At 36.2% G+C, this 20910-nt stretch overlaps 1 protein-coding gene across 9 annotated transcripts in view; it reads left to right on the plus strand.

Annotated features, from left to right (window-relative positions):
• Positions 1-20910, plus strand: part of fam110b (family with sequence similarity 110 member B) — a 176081-nt gene that overhangs the window by 69408 nt on the left and 85763 nt on the right. Inside the window, exon 1 of one of the 9 annotated variants that reach the window (XM_039754542.1) lies at positions 11575-11696. The exons of the other annotated variants lie outside the window; for them this stretch is intronic. The gene's annotated coding sequence lies outside the window, so the exon portion shown is untranslated. Of the gene's footprint in view, positions 1-11574; positions 11697-20910 lie in introns of those variants that run through there. 9 annotated transcript variants of the gene reach the window in all.

The following is a 20910-nucleotide window of genomic DNA, read 5'->3' on the forward strand; positions in this document are numbered from 1 at the left end:
TCCCACCAGAAACGCAGAGAAAAACTGAAAAGAATGCATTTTGCGAGCCTTCAGAAATTCCTACCCAAATTCCAACAGTAGTATGTCACTTGAATGCAAAACTCCCCGTTGTTGTGTGTCTAGATTTTTTTTTTGTGACGATATGTGCAGTTACGTTGCACTCGCATCTCACCCGCAATAGCTAGTTGTGGCATTGACTACGTATTAACTCTTTCAGGGCGGATGTTGACTTTTGTGAAAATTCAGGGGTAGAGAACGGTAATCAGCAGTAAACTGCGACAAAACTTGCCCTTATATTTTAGTTCGACTCTCTTTGCTAGAAGGAAAGTTACATGGCTTTGCTGATTTAACCTCAATTCCCAATGCATGCAGGAGGAGCGAAGAGCAAACAACCTCTAAAATGGCATTGACATCTGACGAGAGTCCAACGCGAATGTACAAAGCAAAATACTCCATGGAGGTTTTACGTAATTTTGTTGAATAGGATTCTTACCTGTCAGACTCTGAGTTTGATGCAAGTGATCTGGAGATGGATATCGAAAGTGAGGTACCGGTGTCATCTGATTGGTCTTCTACAGCAGAATTTGCCTGGGGGGACTACCACTTACGATGACAAGACGTACAAACCAGATTGTGTCACACTGAGACCGCTACCGCCGCCCTCCTGCTGTAATGCCGAACAGGCGCCAACAGCAGCCACAGCACATAGCAACAGACATTTTATGTTGATTTATGTGTGAAATCGTTGCTTTATGTGCTTTACAGAAAACTTGAGTTTTTTGGAAAAATAATTCAGCCCTCAAAGAGTTAAATGATTCTATAATCAATTGTGTGCTGAGTCATAGTTGTATTCCAGTTTCATCAAGTGAGTGCGAACATGGGTTTTTGCAAATGAATCTAATTGTTACTCAGTGAGAGCAATAGTTACCGACAAGCACTTCCTTCACACTTCTCTTCATACCATTGGTTGGCCCTGCAATCACATGCTGTGATCCTGCAGATTCATGGCTGTGACAAGGACGATGATCAGCCACTAACACTCAAAGCAAAGAATGAATTATAAAGACTGCATTTGATGAAAACATGCAAAAAGTTTGGAATTTTCTTTAAAACTCAATCAAATTAAGCACTGATTGCTTTGCAGGAGTACAAAACAACTTTTTTGTAAAATGTAGAGCCAGTTATAAACCTGCAGTTAATATTCTTTGATTTTGGAAATTCTGTACTTGTAATTTTAAATTCTCAAGCATAGTGTTATGCAGTACAGTACATCCTCACAGGTGGCGTAATGGTAGCGCCACTTCCTTGCAATAAAGAGCTCATGGGTTTGTATACCGGGAGTTTGCAAAATGCTTTGAGTAGTAAGTAAAGCGCTATATAAATACTGTATAAAGAATTATTATTATACTTAACAATCTGTCAGTTTCAAATGTTATACATTGTTTTTTTAACAAATAAACAAAACATGTAGTGCTAGGACTCTCTGCCTTTGTTTACAAAAAAGGCACTGCTAATCACACACATTGTGATTTAAAATGAATCTATGTTTTCTCAGTGTTCAGTAGACATTGTATTCATATGTGTTAGTTATTGTTATCATTTGTTATGGGTTTGTGCACTGATAGCTTTGATAGATCTTGTTTATTCTTTTATTCTTTTTTATGACCAAAATGTTACTTTATTACACTTTTGAAATAAAAAATAATTGCTGCTACCTTAGATTCTATTCAAGTACAGTGAACCCTCGTTTATCACGGTTAATCCGTTCCAGACTCTACCGTGATAAATGAATTTTCGCGAAGTAGGATTCTTTATTTATAAATCGAACATTTTCGCAGTTAGAGTATAGAAAACCTGTTTACGACCTTCTAAATACATTTTTTAACATTAATAGAGCCCTCTAGACATGAAATAACACCCTTTAGTCACCATTACACTCGTATTACCCAATATATTAGACAAAATAAGAGAAAATAAGACATATTAGACGTTACAAATATCATATTACTAGGCACACTCGCCTTTTAAGGCGACCGACTTTTATCCTCAATTTTTGTGCGCTCCATGTGTACATCAGGCATGTAAGTGTAGGGAATGAGAACATCAAAGTGCCCATTCATAACATATTCATATATTCATAACATATATTTTTTTTAATCGCTTCAAGTGCCTGTCCAAAGTCGTACAATGTCAGCCCGAATCTGTACCGCTAAAGACAAAGTTTCATGCACTAAATAAACTATAGATGAGAATAAGCAAGCACCATCTCCCCTGATATTTACTACGCGGTGAGGCATTTGTACTCCACCAACATTAATTATTTCCAGAGACATAATTTTGTCTATTTTTCCAGCGCATCGTGCACAAAAGCAAGGGAACGATGAGAGCACCAGAACTCTGCTCACATCGCGTCACTTCGTACCTCAAGCCACAAGTAGTAAGTCTGTAATAAGCAGAATACCGCTTCGCTTTGCACTCACGGGACAGAAGGACAATCCCGTATGCTTTTATATAGTAGATTATTGTACTGTACATTTAATTGCACACAACCACTAACCTATGAAGGCATGACCTCAGTAGGAGAGTTTTCAGAGGTGGTGCAGTATCTTCAGCAGGTGTGTTGTTGTCTTCAGTGAAGAAGTACTAGGAGTAGGCAGTGGGTGTCTTGGTGCGAGGCTGAAGAACATCTTGATAGGGAGTTGCTGGCACTGTCTTTTCATATGCGTGAGGAGGCCTTTGTAGGTTATTATCATCTTTTCTCATATCCAAGAGTTTCACCTTATCCTGGATAGTAAGCATTTTCCTCCGGCGCTTAGTTTTATTGTCATAAGGCTTAGAAAAAGCAGCATGTTTAGGAGCCATCAAAGGGCTTAGATAAAAGTTCTCAGAAAGCACATGCGTAGTGACGTAAGCGTGTATGAGAAAAAAAATCGCGATAGAGTGAAGCCGCGAAAGTCGAAACGTGATCACTGTATAGCTTTTTTATTTTTTTTGTGCAGTTTTTTATGTGCCTTTGTCAGGTGTGGCCAAGTTTAAAAGGAGAGCAATGAATAAGCATTACTTGTTTTTCTATACATTCATTTGTGTTGGTTTAATATTTGTTATTACCTGCTGCTTACCAGCGACTGAAAATGTCTGGCCCATCTAAAGTTCTTGGTTTGAAAATGTGGCCCAGCTGAATTTGTAATTGAATAGCCCTGGTTTAGTCATTCGCTTATTTTCTAAACTTGTTAAAAAATGAAATTGATAGTAAATGCTTGCATAATTTCTTCTTCATTTTGCACAATGGATGACTGTACTTTATTTTTATATAAAAATACAAAGTGTGCTACGATTTTTAATGTACTGAATACATTAATGTTTCCTAGTAGTAGGTAGATGGACAAGCTTGCATTTTGACTGAGTTGCTACCTGAGTGGATTTTACATTGTTTAGCCCTGAACTTTTCTCTGAGACCTCTGGTTTCTTTTTAAAGCAGTGGTAGTGCTGCTGCCTCACAGTGAGGAAACCAGGGTTTGTGTCCTAGGTCTTCCCCATATGGGTTTGCGTGTTGTCCCTATGTCTGCATGTTTATCCTCTGGGTGCTCTGGTTTCCTCCCACAATCCAAAAACATGCACCTTAGGTGGACTGGTGATACTAAATTGGCCCTAGTGTGTGGTGGTATGTACATGTGTGAGTGTGCGTTTGCCCTACAATGGACTGCTGTCCTGTAAAGGGCTTGTTCCTGTCTTGCCATTTGTGCTAGCTGTGAGATTCCGGCCTCTAACTGTGACCCTGAAGATGATAATTTGAATCTCTGTACATTAGGCTCATGGTTAAGACATACAGTATAGCTGGAGAGTTTATACAAATCAAATAGAAACTTGAATTTTTAGTTTAAAAGTGCAAAGCTCAACACATTGGCAGCTGAAAAGGTACTGGGCTGCAGTAACAGCATGGTGGCACCATGTTTAATTCTGCTACCTTGTAGATCCAGCAGTTCAAATTCAACATTTGTTCTGTATGGTGTCTGTGATTTCCACCAGTGGCTTTATAGTACCTCATTCAGTGATCATTCCTATCTTGCTCCCTGTGCTTTTGGGTTGGCTTTGTGTTTCATAATCATAAATTAGAACAAATGAGTGTAGGAATGTTATTTATGATGTAATGCTTGGCAGAAATACCTGCCTTTATAAAAAATATTTATAACCACTTTCTCTCACAGAGCATCGTTTGACACTTGTCTACACTACTAGTTCACTTTCTTTTCAAATGTTAGACAGTCGTATGTATTTTTCATTCTATTGTAATGTATCTTATCCTGTTCTGGAAGCAGTGCTCACAGAGCGGGTTAATGGCAATACACTCCCAGGTTCTAAATTGTCCTGTCCCTGGACTCCGAATCTGCTAAGAAGATTAGAAGCATCAATAGTAGTGAAATTATTCAGCATGAATGAATACATTAAATACCATTATTAAATTGCTAGGTCTCACTTGGTGAGGCTAGCCAGAAAGAAATGTGGAAGCAAGTAATTTTATACTTGTTATTGTAAGTATGTGTGGCATTTTCAACTATTGTTCAGAGCATAGAGCAGCCCTGATTTCCTGGAGAAGAGTGACTGTTTTTTTATTACAGACTCTTAATCAAAAATGAATTGCTTGCTTAAACTGGACTCCTTGCTTAAACTTTTAAGTTCTTTGGTTTTCTTTGTATACTTGCTAAGTAGTGTATAGATTTTTAAGGTTGGGTTTGTAGGGCAGTTTTATACACAATTTACATTACATTTCTATTATTATTAAGTTATAATGTTGTAATAGAAATTATACAGCTTACCATAATGCAGAATCAGTGGGAGCCCTGGACTTGTTTTCCTGCAACCAGAAGATCCCTTCTGTGGACGATGGTAGACATTGGCACGCAAAGTGTGTTGCTTATGTTCAGTCTACTCCGTAATCTCGTTTTGGTTGCTGTCACTGCAGAAAACATTGCCTCACAAAGATATGATGTTGTAAATGTAAGCAGCTTCAATAGTTTCTTTTGTGTTAATTTTAATCTCCTCCTGCCTACAAGTTATGCTGGCGAGAACTTTTCTCAGCATTTCCTTTCGATAATACACTTTCAGGGTGCGAATGATGCCCAAATCCAATGGCTGAAGCACTGCTGTGCAATTGAGAGGGAGGAATTCAATGCGAACATTATCTGAATGTGGAAGTATGTTGTGGGCAGCACAATAATCAATCAGAAGCCAAATAATCCTCTTCTTATTCTTCATATTGTGAGGTTTCTGAACTATTTTGGGATCCCCCCCACCCAACGGGAACGTCACACTGAAGTGCATCCCGAAGCGCGATTGCAGCATCTGTGTAAGATTGTTTGTACATTGCCAGGGCAGCGAAACAGCAGGCTCACAGCATGTTGTCCCATTGACAGAGATCCCAAGAGAGTTTAAAAACCACACATTTTCTTGAATGAGTGCTGCATTAATAGGAATGTTTCTTGAAGGAGCATCACTGAACCACATAAAAACGTATTTTTCGCCGTCTTCAAATGCAGCAGTTTGCATACATTTGCAACCTGAGATTTTTCTTCTTTTTTCCATATAACAAAGACATATGCATTGCATTTGTCATTCCAACAGATTGCACATCACAAACATTAACACTGTTATCGTTTTTTCATGTCTGCCGTTTCTGTAGAAGGGTGACAATGAGTTAAATTCCGATGGATGTTTTTCAAATGTTGACGAGCAATAAGCAAAAGGTATCACTGAAAACCGCAGAAAACAAAAACGGCAAAAAAACAGTACGAGGAAAGTTCGAAGAAAGACATTTTTTTTACAATGTTTCTGTTTGGGGATCGTTGTGCAAATGTGCACAACAGAGCTGCGACCACAGAACTAACTGTTCTGTGGATGATTCATTCAAGCATTTGAAGGTCACTTCATTGTAATGAAAGTATCTGCTGCTGAATGTACTTCGTAGTAACGAGATTTCTATAGACTCGTGTCATATGGGGAAACTGTCAGAAACATAAAAATACTTCGTTGTAACTCTCACCTCGGTCTCTCCCCTCTCTGCGCCGCTGCAAAGCCTCGCCCGCCTAGCGTTCTGAAAAGGGGGCAGCCTTTTTGCTGTAGCCCTTCACTGAGTGAGTCTCACAGCCTGGCTGTCAGACGGCCGGGCCTTGGACCGGGGGTTAGGGACCCCTGGTGTAGTATACTGGTCAGGGAGATGGATTAGAAGTTACAAGATGCAAGTTGACTTTTGATTGTTTGTGTGCCTTTGGTATTAAAGGTATCCTAGTAAGCACATTTCTGGAAAGAATTTGCAACTAAAGGTGTTATGAAAAAATAACAATTTAGCACAAGTGTTGTCACTTATTGTTAAAATTGTTTTCTTTTCAGACATCTTTTAGAAAACAATAAAGACACTCAAGTGTGAAAGGCAGTGGTATTCACACCCTTGCCTGTTCATTGGCCTTTAATTCATGTTTCAGAGCTGCAAGAATGTCTGTAAGTCACCTCCAAGAACAGTGTAAATTTAATTTATCGGCTGATTACAGAGTAGGTCAAAACAGTTTTAATATAGCTACAAATTTAGTTTAAAGCCTACAGCTCCCTCCTGTAATGCACAAGTGAGCACAGTGACAAGTGCATTACTTTAAAAAATAGTTTAGTGCCATAGGGCTGTCGTTAATTTTCACTTTTTATTCTTACTGTTCCTATGTTTGATGCCTTTTTACTTTGTTCTCTGTAGGAGTGTTGTGAAACTGTTTTAGTCAAAGGAAAGTGCAGATCAGATGTATAGTGGATTTTGGATAGTATCCAAAATATCCCAAACATCTAAAGTATTCAGAATATAAAGTATAATATGTCTTAATTTTTCTTATGTTTTTCTTTACATAATTTAGTTTAGTTATTTGTGACTCTTGCATATTGGTAAATGACAGGAACTAAAAAAGTCTATGTCAGGCAGCCCAAGGTTAAATGCATCTTTTTAGAGAAACCAGTTAACCTGTTACCCTCATTTCGGGAATGTGTAAGTAAACTAAAGTACCTGTTGGAAATGTAATTTGAACAGCATATAAACTCAAACATTCTATGATTCTGTCGTGTAGTTGAGCTATGAGATAGCAGTCCTAGTCACTGTACATTAGATTAGATTGTAGATTGGCAATACATTACTTCAAAACATTACTTCTACCATTATAATTTGAGCTTCTGCTTTTAAATTCTGAAATTAATTGCAGCCAAGTATAGGCTAGTAAAACAGTAAACTTAGTCATTTTTGCACACTGTCATTAAGTCTGTATAGCCCTCTAGCAAACACACAGTATTTCCATGGCATTTTTTGTGCATGGTGCCATATAGATACTTGCTTTCTTGCATACTTGCCAATATACAGCCTCTCTATTTTCAGATGTCTTCTCTCTTTGGTATGAAAAGACTGCACATGAAATTGATGTATTTCCATGACTGCAGTCTGATGGGATATTTGTATAAATAATAGTATTAAACTTTCAACTGAAGTACCTAACTGCCTGGCATATACTGTAATACTACAGTGGAAAAGATAGGGGTAAGCATGATGTGGCCACTTCACATGCATCACGTCAGTAATATGTTGGGAACCCTCTGCTACGAGAGCCTTGCCCATTTCTCTCTTTAGTGAAGAAATCCCATAGAGACATTCTGATCTTAAAGAGATAGAAGTATTTATTTATAGAGCAGCTGGCTTTTTGTCATAAATTGTGATGATATACTGCCAAAGAAACATTGGAATATAGAAGTAGTGCTAGATCAGGATATGAGAACAACATTTAAAGTCAGAAACTAGCCTATAAGGTGTGAAATCAAATTGAATTAAAAGATAGACTAGCACAAGGTAGTTCTGGACTTAAAATAACATGAGCCAAGTCAAACTTTATGTATAAATCACACATCATAAAACAGCCAGGATGTACTTACTTACTTAATTTATTTATTTATTTTTATTATTGAAGAAACAACAAATAACTTCATAGTCAAACTAGAAAAAAGAAAAAAAAATGAAAGTTGAAAAAAGAACACAGGAACTAAAAGACAACCTAACAGAATAGAATTCCTCTTCATCATTCTTAAAACCATCTCTAGATTTGCCAGAAAGAGCAACAAAAAACCTACCTCAATAAAGTTTATGTCTCTTCTGAAGACTGGTATTTAGACACCTCATATACTGACTGCTGTAATTTTAGTTTTAGCATTGCAAACGGAGTTTACCACACATGCATTTATTGGTTACTTTGTAAAAAAAAATTATTAACTGCTGATGATGTAGATCGTTTTGTCTGTGCAGAAATTCAAAACAGAGAAATCTATCCTAAATTATGATGCAAAGTCATTAAACACATGTCTCACTGACCTCATTAAAAAGATTTGGCATATTGGGACTTGCAAGATTCCAAATATTGTTTTACAGAAGTTCTGAAATAAAAGTGAAACTAATAAAATAGTAACAATTCAAAAAAAAAAAAATCTAAAAAGTGTATATCTGGAAAACCAAACACGGGGAATGGCGAGCGAAGTGAACAGGGGGCGAAAACACCTAGTGTTATTAAAAAACACTAACTTAAATTAACTTTACACACTTTATTAACCAAATACAATATGTGTGTAGGTTATACTAGAGTCAGTAAACAAGGACTCTAGTTGTAAGCTTTAGTTTAATACACACAAAAGAATCAAAAGTTAATAACTTGCTTTTCTTATTAACCATTTTTTTCTTTAAAGCACTTTGTGTTTCAACAACATTCTTAAAATAAAATTTCTAACTTTTTTTATCTCTTTTTGTTGCTATTTCAGAGTTGCTTCCAGCCTTTTAGTTATTTAAAATAGTTTGGTCGTATTTACAGTATATAATTTGGATGTATTTATATTTACATTCCTCAATATTTAAATAATTTGTGTGTGTGTATTTGTGTATTTTGGTTAAGAGGAAGATTTTAGCTTAATGATTTTATAATCTGAAATATCAATGTATTCTAATAGTTAAATTAAAAAAAATGTTTAACACACGTTTAGTTGAATTAAGATATTGTATAAGGAAAAATAATCATAAAGGATAATAAATTCAGTAGTTGGTGACATCTAGTCTTAAATGCATAATGCTTTTGACTGAGGCACAATAGACTGTGGAAATTAAAGGAAGAAATGCAAGACATTTTCATCCGTAAACAATAACGTTATGTTTACATTACTTTATAATTGTAAAATTTAGAATGGAAAAATAGAAAAAATAGTTTTATAAAGATATATCTTTAGAGAGCGACACGTGGTAGAGTGGTGGGTAACTTCTGTTTCATGCAGTAAAAGTCTTGAGTTCAAATCCCACACTTTGTCATCATTGTCTGTGTGAAGCTTGCATGTTCTCCTCTTACGTGTGGTTTCCTCTGGGTACTGCGGTTTTGCTCACAAATTCCTAAAGACTTGCCTCTTAGGCATATGCATACACATACACACACATAATTTCTCACACTGAAAGTTTTTCATTTGTTTGTCAATTTATCCTGTGCATCTTTCTGATGTGGGAGGAAGACTGGAGTGTCTAATGAAAAAAAGATATTCAAGGATAAGAATAAGTGCAAAGTCCTCAAATCCAGTGATTGATTTAGATGTTTTGTGGTTGAAGCAGTAGCACTGATTGCTAATACCAAACATTCATGTGTCTAAATTATAGAATCCTTAATGCTTGCTAAAGTGTAGCGTATCACCTGCTGATAATAGGTATTTGTGTATTATCTCTTTTAACTGTAGCTTAGCTGAGTAAAATACAGTATTTTCAAATTTTCTCTCAATATGAAGTATTTTTTTCATTATTATGGCTATGCTTAATTTATTTCTTCAATGATGTATAAATGTGTGTATGGATGGCTGAGTTTATTGTAAAACATTTCCAAGTTTCTGTACATTTTACTGTACATCATCAGCTTATCAGTTGTTTTAAGTAGTGTGATATTTATATCAAATGAAAGACAGTTAACACATTTGTGTTTTTCATTTGTCTGTCTGCACAATTCTTCTAAGCAGATTAGGTATTTTCTTAAACTGTTTAGTACTTAGTATGATAATGAAATTCCAGTTACTGCACATTTGTTTGCCTTGTATTTTTGACATCATAATCAGGTAGTTATAAACTGGCTACTGATGTGTTAAGAGGAGGATTTGTTTGATTCTGGCGAGGGCATACCTGTGTGCATATACAAGTAATATTTCTAATGAGAGGCAAATAAAATAGCAAAACTTTGTATTAACATCATAAGCTCCTCTAGTATTTAAAAAAAATACACAATTGGAATTGAAACTGTTAACAATATCTTGATATTAATGTTTAGGTTGGGGTGCACTGCTGCTACTGTATAACAGAGCATGCTTATTGTATATAGCTTCATTTGCCAGTATTCCTCAGTTCCCCAAACTAACCAGAAAAGCATTTTAAATGGGAGCAAATCTGGCATCACTATTAAAAATGTGTTTTCTTTGGCATTTTACTCTTTATTAAATTCAAGGACATGTATGTTCTTTCTAATAGGTTATAGAATTTTAAGGTTTACAAAACTGCATAACTGTAAAAAAAAAAAAAAAGTAATGACCCCACTACAACGTTTTTACCCTGGTGTGTGGTTTAAACTGCTAGTAACGCAAACACCGTGTTTTTTATTTATATATTGCTATTTTTCAATCTGAAATTTGTAATTTACTTAATTCAGTGTTGGCTGCGTACTTTCTCTTTACCTTTTTAAAGACAGCCACAAACTCCTTTAATGTTATGAAACGGTTACTAATGTAAAGTCAGTTTGGAGTCTTTATACAAGATCTTCTCAGTGAAGTCTCTGATGTTTGCTCCAGATACTGCTCATGACTGCTGGCTTGGAAACTGTAAAGTTGCCTGCCAAGTGTAGCTTGTTTCATTTATTACAAAAACAAGTGCTATGAAATTGCATTTTCCTATGGGTGAGTCCAGTTAAGTCTGCTGTTTTTTCAAGCTACACTGGTAAGTCTTGACCTGATTAAAATAAAAGAGAATGGAAACTGGAATAAAATGTTTTTATTTTAAGAAATCAATTAATTTTAAATGAAAAGCTTTTCAATTGAACACATTTTTTTTTCTTTTTTTTTTTTACAGCAGACTGTATTTTCATGTATTCACTTTTTTTCTCTCTTCATACTACAAAGTAAACCTAAAGCTTTATAAGTTGAATTAGCCACTTGAGGGCATTAAAACATGACAAAGGCATCACTGAATAAAGTATCTGGTTCATGATGCCTTCAAAAGATATAACTAATTAAAATTTAATTTTGTCATTGCTCCCATCTCTTCCTTCATTGTTTCTTTCCCCATATGCCTAGCAGATTGGTAAATGGTCTTAATTAGATTAGCAGCCAGTTGAAGAGCACAGGCGGCAAAGGGGCCACAGAGAGCATGTGCGGAAGACTGCAGGTGTTTGTCTTCCACATGGGGCTGACGTCAGGGCTTGACACGTTGATAGCCTACCCCGATAATCTTCAGCACCACAGAGGACAAATGCTGAGCGAGCCTGAGGTGCCTTGTTTTGCTCGCTGAAGCAGCAAGTCAGTGAAACTGTAGACGCACCAACATAAGGTGGCAGCGGGGGTTGCTTTGTCTGCATCAGTACAAGCGACGCGTCTGGCTCTGTCTGCAAAGGAAGAAACGGTCCAGGGTAAATCACTTGAAGGCCTTTATCTTGTCTATGAAATGCACCCAAGTACAAAATTAATTCTGTTGATTAGGTCTTCTATTTAATTTAAACTTTCTTTATATGAAATGAAGTATGTAAGCATAGAGCTGTATATAGCTGAGGAGCTTATAATTGGAATTGGATTAGGCTTATTTGATATCTCTGACAAAGCTGTTCTGGGCAAAGGAATTTCAATAGGACAATATTGTTGCTGTTTCTCTGTTATTGCTTTTTTGTTTTGTTTTTTTTTTTATTTCTTTGGAGCTTCTGAATACACTGCAGAAATAGATAGATACCTGGCTTGATCATTTAATTTGCTTATTGTTGAAACACCTACAACGCATTGTATATATCATGTGTAAATATATAAATGTTTCTGTATTTAATGAGTAAAGTGTTTGCAGATATAGACTACTGGTTCGTGTACATGTATGATGCATTATACAACAAAGTTAATATTAAAATATAATATGAAAATAGCTTTAAATTAATTTACACACTTCTTTATTTTTGGTTTAGTTCTGTTTTTTTACAGCTCCATAGCCTTTTTGCATTTGCATCAGTTTTTCACCAAGATCCCAAAAGCATGCTGGTAATGCTAACTGGTGATTCTAAACTGGTCCTGCTCCTAGTGTGTGTGTGTGTGTGAATCGATTCTATGATGGACAGGAGTCCTGTCTAAATTTCTATCTGAACCTGCCTTAGCCCAGTGTGGGAAAGTGCAGATATGCTCATGAATATACCATGTGTGGGGACTGGTGCCACATATCCAGCATTTGTAATTACCTTGTACCCAGTGCTGCCAGTGTAGGCTTTAGTTCCTCTAATCCTGTACTGGATTAGGTTGGTTCAGTAGTGGACAGATAGATTGATGGGTGTTTGTGTATTTATTTTAAACCATGTTGTATAAAGATTGTTTGTGCATGTATTTAAAGTGTTTTGGAAGCTCTGTAATAATCCTTTATGCACCACACCTGAAACAAATTAACCCCATCCATGAATGTCTTCAAGGTGAGTTGCAATTATGGTTAAGACTAAGGACCTTTTACAAAAGCTGAGAGAAGAAATTATATAATTGTGCCTGAAATGCATTGGGTTTAATTTCCTGAAAAGGTAACTTTCTCAGAGACACCTTTGGGAACATTATAAGGAAGTTTTAAACTTGCAGCACAGCTGAAAACTGGCATGGGTCTGAGAGAAAGCCAAAAGTTTCCTCAAGAGCCCTTAGCAACTTAACCAGAACAACTAAGGAGAACCCCTGTATTACTGTAAAAACACCTCAAGAATGACCCGATGAACGCTGGCACAAGTGTTACACGGGCAGTTATTAGACAAACACTGAACAAATAAGGACTTCATGGCCAGACTCCAAGATGCACTCCACTCTTGATCATGAAAACATTAAAGGTTGACTAAAGCATGACAGGATGAATTTGGATATGCTTTTAGAGTTTTGAGACACAGTTCTTTGGACTGATGAAACTACAACTGTATGGCATGAGAAAGGCTAGGCTTATGACCAGAAGAATACAGTTCCAACAGCCAAGCATGGAGGTGGGTCATTGTTGATGTGGGAATGTTTTTCTGCTACAGGAATAGGCAGTCTTGACCATGTAAATGGCATCATGGATCCCCAGAAGTACCAGACCATTTTTAAGAGGAATGTGATGCCTTCTGTTGGGAAATTGATTCTTGGTGAATATTGGACTGTCCTACAGGACATTGATTCCAAGCACACCAACAGTTCAACCAAGGTCTGGTTGTGAAATACTGTAGATACTGAAATGTCCTCGAGTGGTCTTCTCGTTCCCTGAATTTAAATCCCATAGAAAATCTTTGGTGGGATTTAAAGAGGGCAGTTGCAGCAAGGAAGACATCAAGCATCAATGAGCTGGAGGCGTTCGCATGTGAAGAACAGGCAAAGATTCTAATAGAGAGGTGCAAGAAGCTTGTCAACAGTTATTCGAACATTCGTAATGGAACTTATAAAGATTAAAGCATGCTCCAAAAAGCAGTGAAGGTATGGGTTGAATAATAGTGCACATGTATAAATGTGAAAAGAGTTCATTTGAACATAAATGTAAGTGAATTTATGTTCTCAAAATACCGGTAAATCAAATATGTAGCAATAAATGTTTTTTTTTGTTTAATAAAGCTTTTTGTTGTATATTTTCCATAATCGCAATTTGCGTCACTATAATATCTTTTAAGGTGATGGTGATGAATATTTTGAACTGCAGTTAAATGTTTATATCAGATGTTATTGCAACTCAGATTTACTGGTATACAGTTTTTTTTTTTCAGATCCATGAGGCAACAGTTAAAGATTTACAAGTTGCCCGCCCTAAAATAAAAAGTGCATTTAACAGACTAGTCTGTAATATTTAGCTAGCATATGTACTGAAACATTATTTCAGTTCAGTGCACTCAGGAGTAATATTGGTTGGAAATGAGAAGTGCATTTAGGACACAATTTGTTGGTTGTGTTCAGACAAATACTGTGGCTCTAACGTTTGTTCCGCCCAAACTCTATAGCATGAATTTCTAAAGTTAACTAGCTTCACATCATTAAAAAAACTATTGCCAGCCAAATTAGTAAGTGTAAGTGGTCTTTTGTTATACTTCAGTGTGTTTCCTCACGTGTTTATGCGTTGAGCTTGTACTGTTGTGGAACACCATCTGTTTTTTACAAAATGATCCACAGCTTTCCCAGATATTCAAGAGTTTTTGTCTGAGCCTTCTTCTGCTAAATGTGGTGCAGTTGCCACTGTGCATTGTGAGAAGGCGCAGGGACAGCTCTAGTCAATAAAAAAAATAAAAAATTGATTAAAATTTGTAGTCAATTAATCACAACAGTGATTTTAACTATTTTGTCGCACTAGGTAAATATTAAAACAGGCAATCCCTGACTTGGTTATGGATTTTAACTTGTAAACTGCTGGTTATTAACTATACAACACATGAAATAGGGTTTTTTCATTCTTCAGATAACTTTTACATTATATAGCATATGAAAAGCACATATTTTATTTATTATTACTGTCAGATTATTATTTTGAAGTGGACCGTAATGAATATTTCATGCAGGATTTTTTATGTAACTGACCATAGATGTGTATTGTATGAAAGTCTGCCCATGTATATTTTGCTAAGGTCCACCCATTCACTCGTTTTCTAAATTTCTTTATCTCATTGGGAATGTGGTAGGAAAATCGAGTGCTAAAGAAAGCCTACATGGGCATTGGGAGAAAGTACAACTTCTACACAGCATCTTAATCCAAGTCTCTAAACATGTGAGGCAGCACTGCCAACTCCTGTTTGACCATGGCTTCCTGTATACTAAGATGCAAAGTATTAAGTTGCAGAATGGAGCAAACTTGAATAACAGGCTGAGTATTGGTAGTGTGGGTTGTAATTGTTGGTTTTAGATAAGTAGTAATAAGTAATATATGAATATCTGTGATAGTATTGCAACAGTGTTGGTTTGTTGGTTTTGTAACTTTGTGATGTTTTGCTTTTTTAAGTTAAATGGGCTATACTAATTATTATTTAGAACAAGTCGACAGTTGGTGTTCTTTCGCTTGTTACATGTGAATTATTAAATTGCCCTGCCTTTACAGAGTGAAAATAAATTTTCCAGTGAATCTTTGCAGATTTTAGAGCATTAGTGTGCTATGCATTTTGATTATTTGTTTGATATAGCAATCATTTTTCTTTTAAAGCTGTGTGATCATTTAAGGTTAGAACATTTACCCTTCTGATTAAATTCTTAGCATTGATCTTCACAGAAATACACTCTGTTCTTTGTTGATAGCTTAATTTGCATAAAATTTCCAGATCAAACTTTTTCAGAAACATTCACTGGCATTTTAGGGCAGCCATGGTGAAGAAAACAATTCGTGTTTTGACTTTTATGATTATGGGACCTCATGTACGTAACAAAGGATCACAACTTGACAACGTGACTTGAACTTATAACCATCCTTTGTATGTGTGTGTGTATATATTTATATATATATATAAAAGCCATTCTCTTCAAATAAAATATATATGTATATATTTTTTTTTTTAAACAGGGGCTAAAAGTATTGGTTCACTTGAGCTGTAACATGCTACATACAGTCCTTGGTGACGTTGGAGTGAAGGAGATAGCAGCAGAGCCCAATATTTAAGAACATCATCAATAGCAGTATCCAGTATTATTTCAAAGTGATTTATGTTGATTCACTCAATGCTAACAACTGCTAAGAATCTCGACTCTCCAGTAGCATGAAAACCTAAAATTAGTACTGTTTCAGTATTCAATGGTTTTTGAATAAATGTCTACTACAAAAAAAACAAAAGATACTAATAAGTTTTATTCACTCAAAAGCACTGCCCTGTTTCCAGTATTTAAGAACATCATCAATAGCAGTATCCAGTATTATTTCAAAGTGATTTAAGTCGATTCACTCAGTGCTAACAACTGCTAAGAATCTCGACTCTCCAGTAGCATGAAAACCTAAAATTAGTACTGTTTCACTATTCAATGGTTTATGAGTAAATGTCTACTACAAAAAAAAACAAAACATACTAATAAGTTTTATTCACTCAAAAGCAATGTCCTGTTTTCTTCTTATCTCATTCTTAAAAACAGCAAAATTTTGAAAAAAATCTAGAAAAGTAGTTGGTGAAATAATAGTGCAAATGCTCATTTGTGAAAAAAAAAATTACATTTTACTTCACTCCGGTCAATCGTAGCTTGGCTCTATTGGTTTTTTATAGTGCTTAATACTGATCATTGATTGGTACTGCCATCTTAATGAAGATATGCAGATGGACAACACTATTAGCTTTTCCAAAAACTCAAAGCTATGAACTGATAAAAAAATGTAGTGTAATCGTCCACAGTTTTCATTCTTTTGCCCATTTTAACCTTTCTTTTAACTGTTGTAGATGACACTAGTATTTGGTGAATCTATTTATAGTAGATTTGTTAAAAATTTAGATTTTTCAATGCTTAAAGAAAAGTTAGCATTTTTTATTAAAATAGTACTGTAGCTCCTCTTTACCAGACCTGGTAGCCTCTATATGTTCAAATGGAGTGCTCAAAGGTTTGAGCATTCTTGTAAGGGCTCATTTATACTTCACGCTCAGAATGTGTACACGTCCGCATCATGGCTGCCACGTGTTCCCAGCGTTCATTTGACGCGCAAGTATAAACGGTATAATGCTTGCGTAGCAGGAGCGTCCGTTGCAGCATGTGTTGCGTCACGTGAAGTATAAACCGGGCCCAAGTGTTACTCAGCTGCTTGGGAATCTGCTCCAAAAGATTTTAAGCAAGTGCCACCTGAAATTACAAACTGTAATCAATCAGGCACCATAAGAGTGCCAGACTTCACTAATTAGGACAAATTTAAGTTAACCTGAAACCAGCAAGAGACACTAAGATAAGAAAGAATAAGAAGAAAATGGAAGAAGGAGGAGCCCCACTAAGAGACAGAAGACTTCACTTTGGGGCAGTAGACTTTTAATTATTTGGTTGTTTTTGTTCATTGTTTCTCACTATGTCAGCCCATGCTTCGTGCCAATTGCTTAGTTAGTCTCTGTACCTTATAAATCTGATAGCATGTTTTTAGATATATTTTCATGTAATCGTTTCTTGAAGATGCCTGAAACCAACCTATTACATGCAAAGAAAAAAATCATTTAGGTTATTATCTGCCTTATGTGATGTAAAAAGGTTTCTCTGCTGGTTACAGTAGGCTTTTTTAATTAACTGTTTTGACTGTAATCAGGACATTGAAATTTGTTTTTGGTTGACTTTTTATTTACTTCAACATTAGCTGTGGGTTGTGAATTGTGCTGATTTACTCACAGGCATGTTGATCGGACACATAAAAGGAGATGGGAGGCTAATGGAGGGGAAAGTAAAGATTTGGAAAGAATAAACAATTGCTTAAAGTAGTTAACTGCAAGTGCCTTGGAGCCAGGCCAAAGAGGGTGGCTTAGCTTTTATTGTAATGTTTTGTATGACTCCAGTAATAGCCTCATCCTTTTGATATACAGTAGCTTGTGGCCATTTGTTCTAAGTCAGAAGTTGTGTCAAGCTTGGTGCCAAATGTGCAGATGCTTTCCCTGCTTGTAATTTGCTTTACATATTTTCACATTTGCATTATAGTTTGTTCATACTTAACTTCAACTTAAATATGTTTTATACAGAGAATAAATGTTTTCTCACAGGCACACTGATAAATTATTTGACAGTTATGAATTTTGAGGTAGTGTATGTGGTAGTAGATTATTGCCCTACATAGAATGGGTTCACATCTTGTGGATCTTGATTTTCGGGTAGGCATCAGCCTCCTGAAACCCAGTGGAGGAAAACAAATTCAGAAAATAGATTGTTGATAAATTGTTAAAAGTACTTATTATTTAAATAGCTATCTTCAAAATTGTATTTCTCTTACAAATTGTTAAAAGGTGTTTTTTGTGTAATAATTCTGAATTAATTTCACCACTCAGCTGAACCAACTTCTGCCATGCAAAGCAATACCAGGGCTCTAGAGTGCAACCAATTTGGTCGCACGTGCGACCTAATTTCTCAATGGTGCGACTAAAAAAAAATCAAAGGTTGCACCGGTGCGACCAGCCGTTTGAGGGGGGAAAAAAAACGAAACTCCGTGACTCTTAAAGTCTCCCTGTTGTTCAACAACAGACACACATTAGGCCCATATCGGTCTAAACCAATCAGAGATAGTGAAGGCGGATCCCGCCTCTGATTGGCCGTGGTCCAGATATTCCTGTATGTGTGTGTATGCGTTTGAAAATGCATGTGATGCAGTCAGACAGAGAGAGGTGAGTAGCCCATCAGGTAAACAGTGGATGTAGCCGCGGATTATGAGAGAAGATGAAAAGAACGATTGACAGCTTTTTCGTTAAGAATGTTAAGTTAGGGCCTGATCCGTCTGAAAATCATAACCAATGCTCTGACACGGAGCCATCAATCTCCCAAGTTATAGCAAGCCCTGGTCCGGAGACGGCATTAGATAATGAGCCACATACGATCGAGTCCGAGCCCACTGAAATTAAAAGGGGTAAAGTGTATACATTTCGAAAAGAGTGGCTTGACTAGTTTCCCTGGCTAAGATACAGTAAAGCCGATAATATAATGCACTGTATTTACTGTAAAGAGTGTGGGAAGACCATGGCCGGCAGTAGTGCATTTGTGACTGGTTCTAATACATTTAGAACTGAAACTCTGAAAAAGCACAATGCATCTATAAAACACATTACATGCCGCGATAAATGCACTGCTCAAGTGTCCCCTCTCCCCGCTGCCTTTCAGCGGCAGGCAGCAGCAAATAGATCATCAGACGAGGCCGAGATGATAATTAAGTTTAACGTTGCCTACAATATTGAAAAAGAAGAACTTCCCTTCACTAAATTCAAGTCCGAAATAATTCTTATGAAGAAAAACGGCTTGAACGTAAACCCGACATACAGCAATGATGTCGCGTGCGCCCAATTTATAGGAGTCATCGCAGATACATTGAAAAAAAAGACGTCTGTGCAAATTGCGAACAGTGCGTACATGGCATTCCTGATCGACGGAGACACAGATATCGCCACAAAGGAATGCGTCATTGTGTACGGTCGTATCTTGCGGAGAGGAAGACCGGTGAATATACTTATTGGACACATTGAGGTCGAGCATGCTCATGCCCAAGTCTGAAAGATTTTGATGCTAGAGAGAGTGTGGCCAGCTGGTTTAGTCAAGGCCAAAGATCAAGAAGGCCAAACTACAGGAGTTGGCCATCCGAGGGGCATGTGACTACAATGGAGGATAGTCCATAAGACATTGAGCCATGAGATGTTCAGTTTGAAGCCCTTAAAACACTTAATTTAGATTTTCTTTTTAGTTAATTTATATTGAGATTTTTTAAGTTTAAATTTCAGCTCAGTAAAGCACTTTAAGCACCAACACTTTTCAGTAAGTTACCTTTCTTGTAGAATTGTGCTTGCCTTCAAATAAAGAACTTTGTATTGACCAGATTGTTAGTTAATCATTTACAAGTCAATATTGCCTATATGGACAGCGATTAAAAAAAAACAAATAAATAAATAAATAAAGTGAACTTGTAAAACTGTGGTGTTAAATGTGATGCTGTTGAAAATTTGGGTACACCTAACTTTTGTGCTGGTGCACCTAAGAAAAAAAGTTAGGCGCACCAGTGCAAAAAGTTAGTCTAGAATACCTAGCATTAATAAACGAACACCATGGGATTTAAGCTGGCTGCCTTCTGTTTTTCTTACAATAAGGTCATCCAGCTGTTTATTTGTACATTCTGCTTAGTCATATTAGTCCTTAATGTCTGGCATACTTCCTGACCTTATTTTACCTTTCCTGTTAGCTAGCTTCAACAATAATTTAATTCTTGATCAAAGCTAATCATACCCTATGATTGGTTTGTTTTATATTAAACTACGTATAAACACCTTCCATATCTTAATAAGCCATTCTCTTCAAAGTCGGTTAAGTTAAGTTATATGTGGGTTGTGTATGATGGGCAGAACTTGTCTATACATATTTTGTAATGGTGCTGAAAAAAGAAAAACTTTTATAGGTCCTGTCTTAACAAACACTACTTTACAAATGTAAAGGTATAGTACAATTGCTTACATGGTGAGCATTTTTTTACAATTGGAGTACAGGAGATAAGTGATGGGGATGTAATCCATAACACCCTGCATTTTAAAATCCAAAACCTTAGCTACTAAGCCAGACTGATCATAAAGTGCCCCTAATGAGTGATAGGAATGTGCCATAAACATATATGTATAAGCAATTTGCTACAGAATATGTTGTACCTACATTACAACTGAGCATGAAATGTACATCCCTAATCGAAGTCTGCTGAAATTATTGTTGTGTAGTCTTAATCTACATTTAACTATACACTTGTGAAGTTCTTGTTCTTACCACATTGGGTATGCTTCTCCATATGTTTTGGTTACTTTTAAAGAAGACTGTTGTGTTGTACCAGTCAATACTGGATGTTATTTTGTAATATGTTAAAATTTGTTCATAATATGTTGGGTCATGGCTTTTGGTCAAGAATTTGTGTATATAATCATACCTTTATCGGGGGGTTGGTGTCTTTCATCTCCAGATTTTGGTTAATTTTATTAATTGTTCTTTATCAATTTATTTTCT

Source organism: Polypterus senegalus, chromosome 5, assembly GCF_016835505.1.
Source record: "Polypterus senegalus isolate Bchr_013 chromosome 5, ASM1683550v1, whole genome shotgun sequence".
NCBI classification, from domain to species: domain Eukaryota; kingdom Metazoa; phylum Chordata; class Cladistia; order Polypteriformes; family Polypteridae; genus Polypterus; species Polypterus senegalus.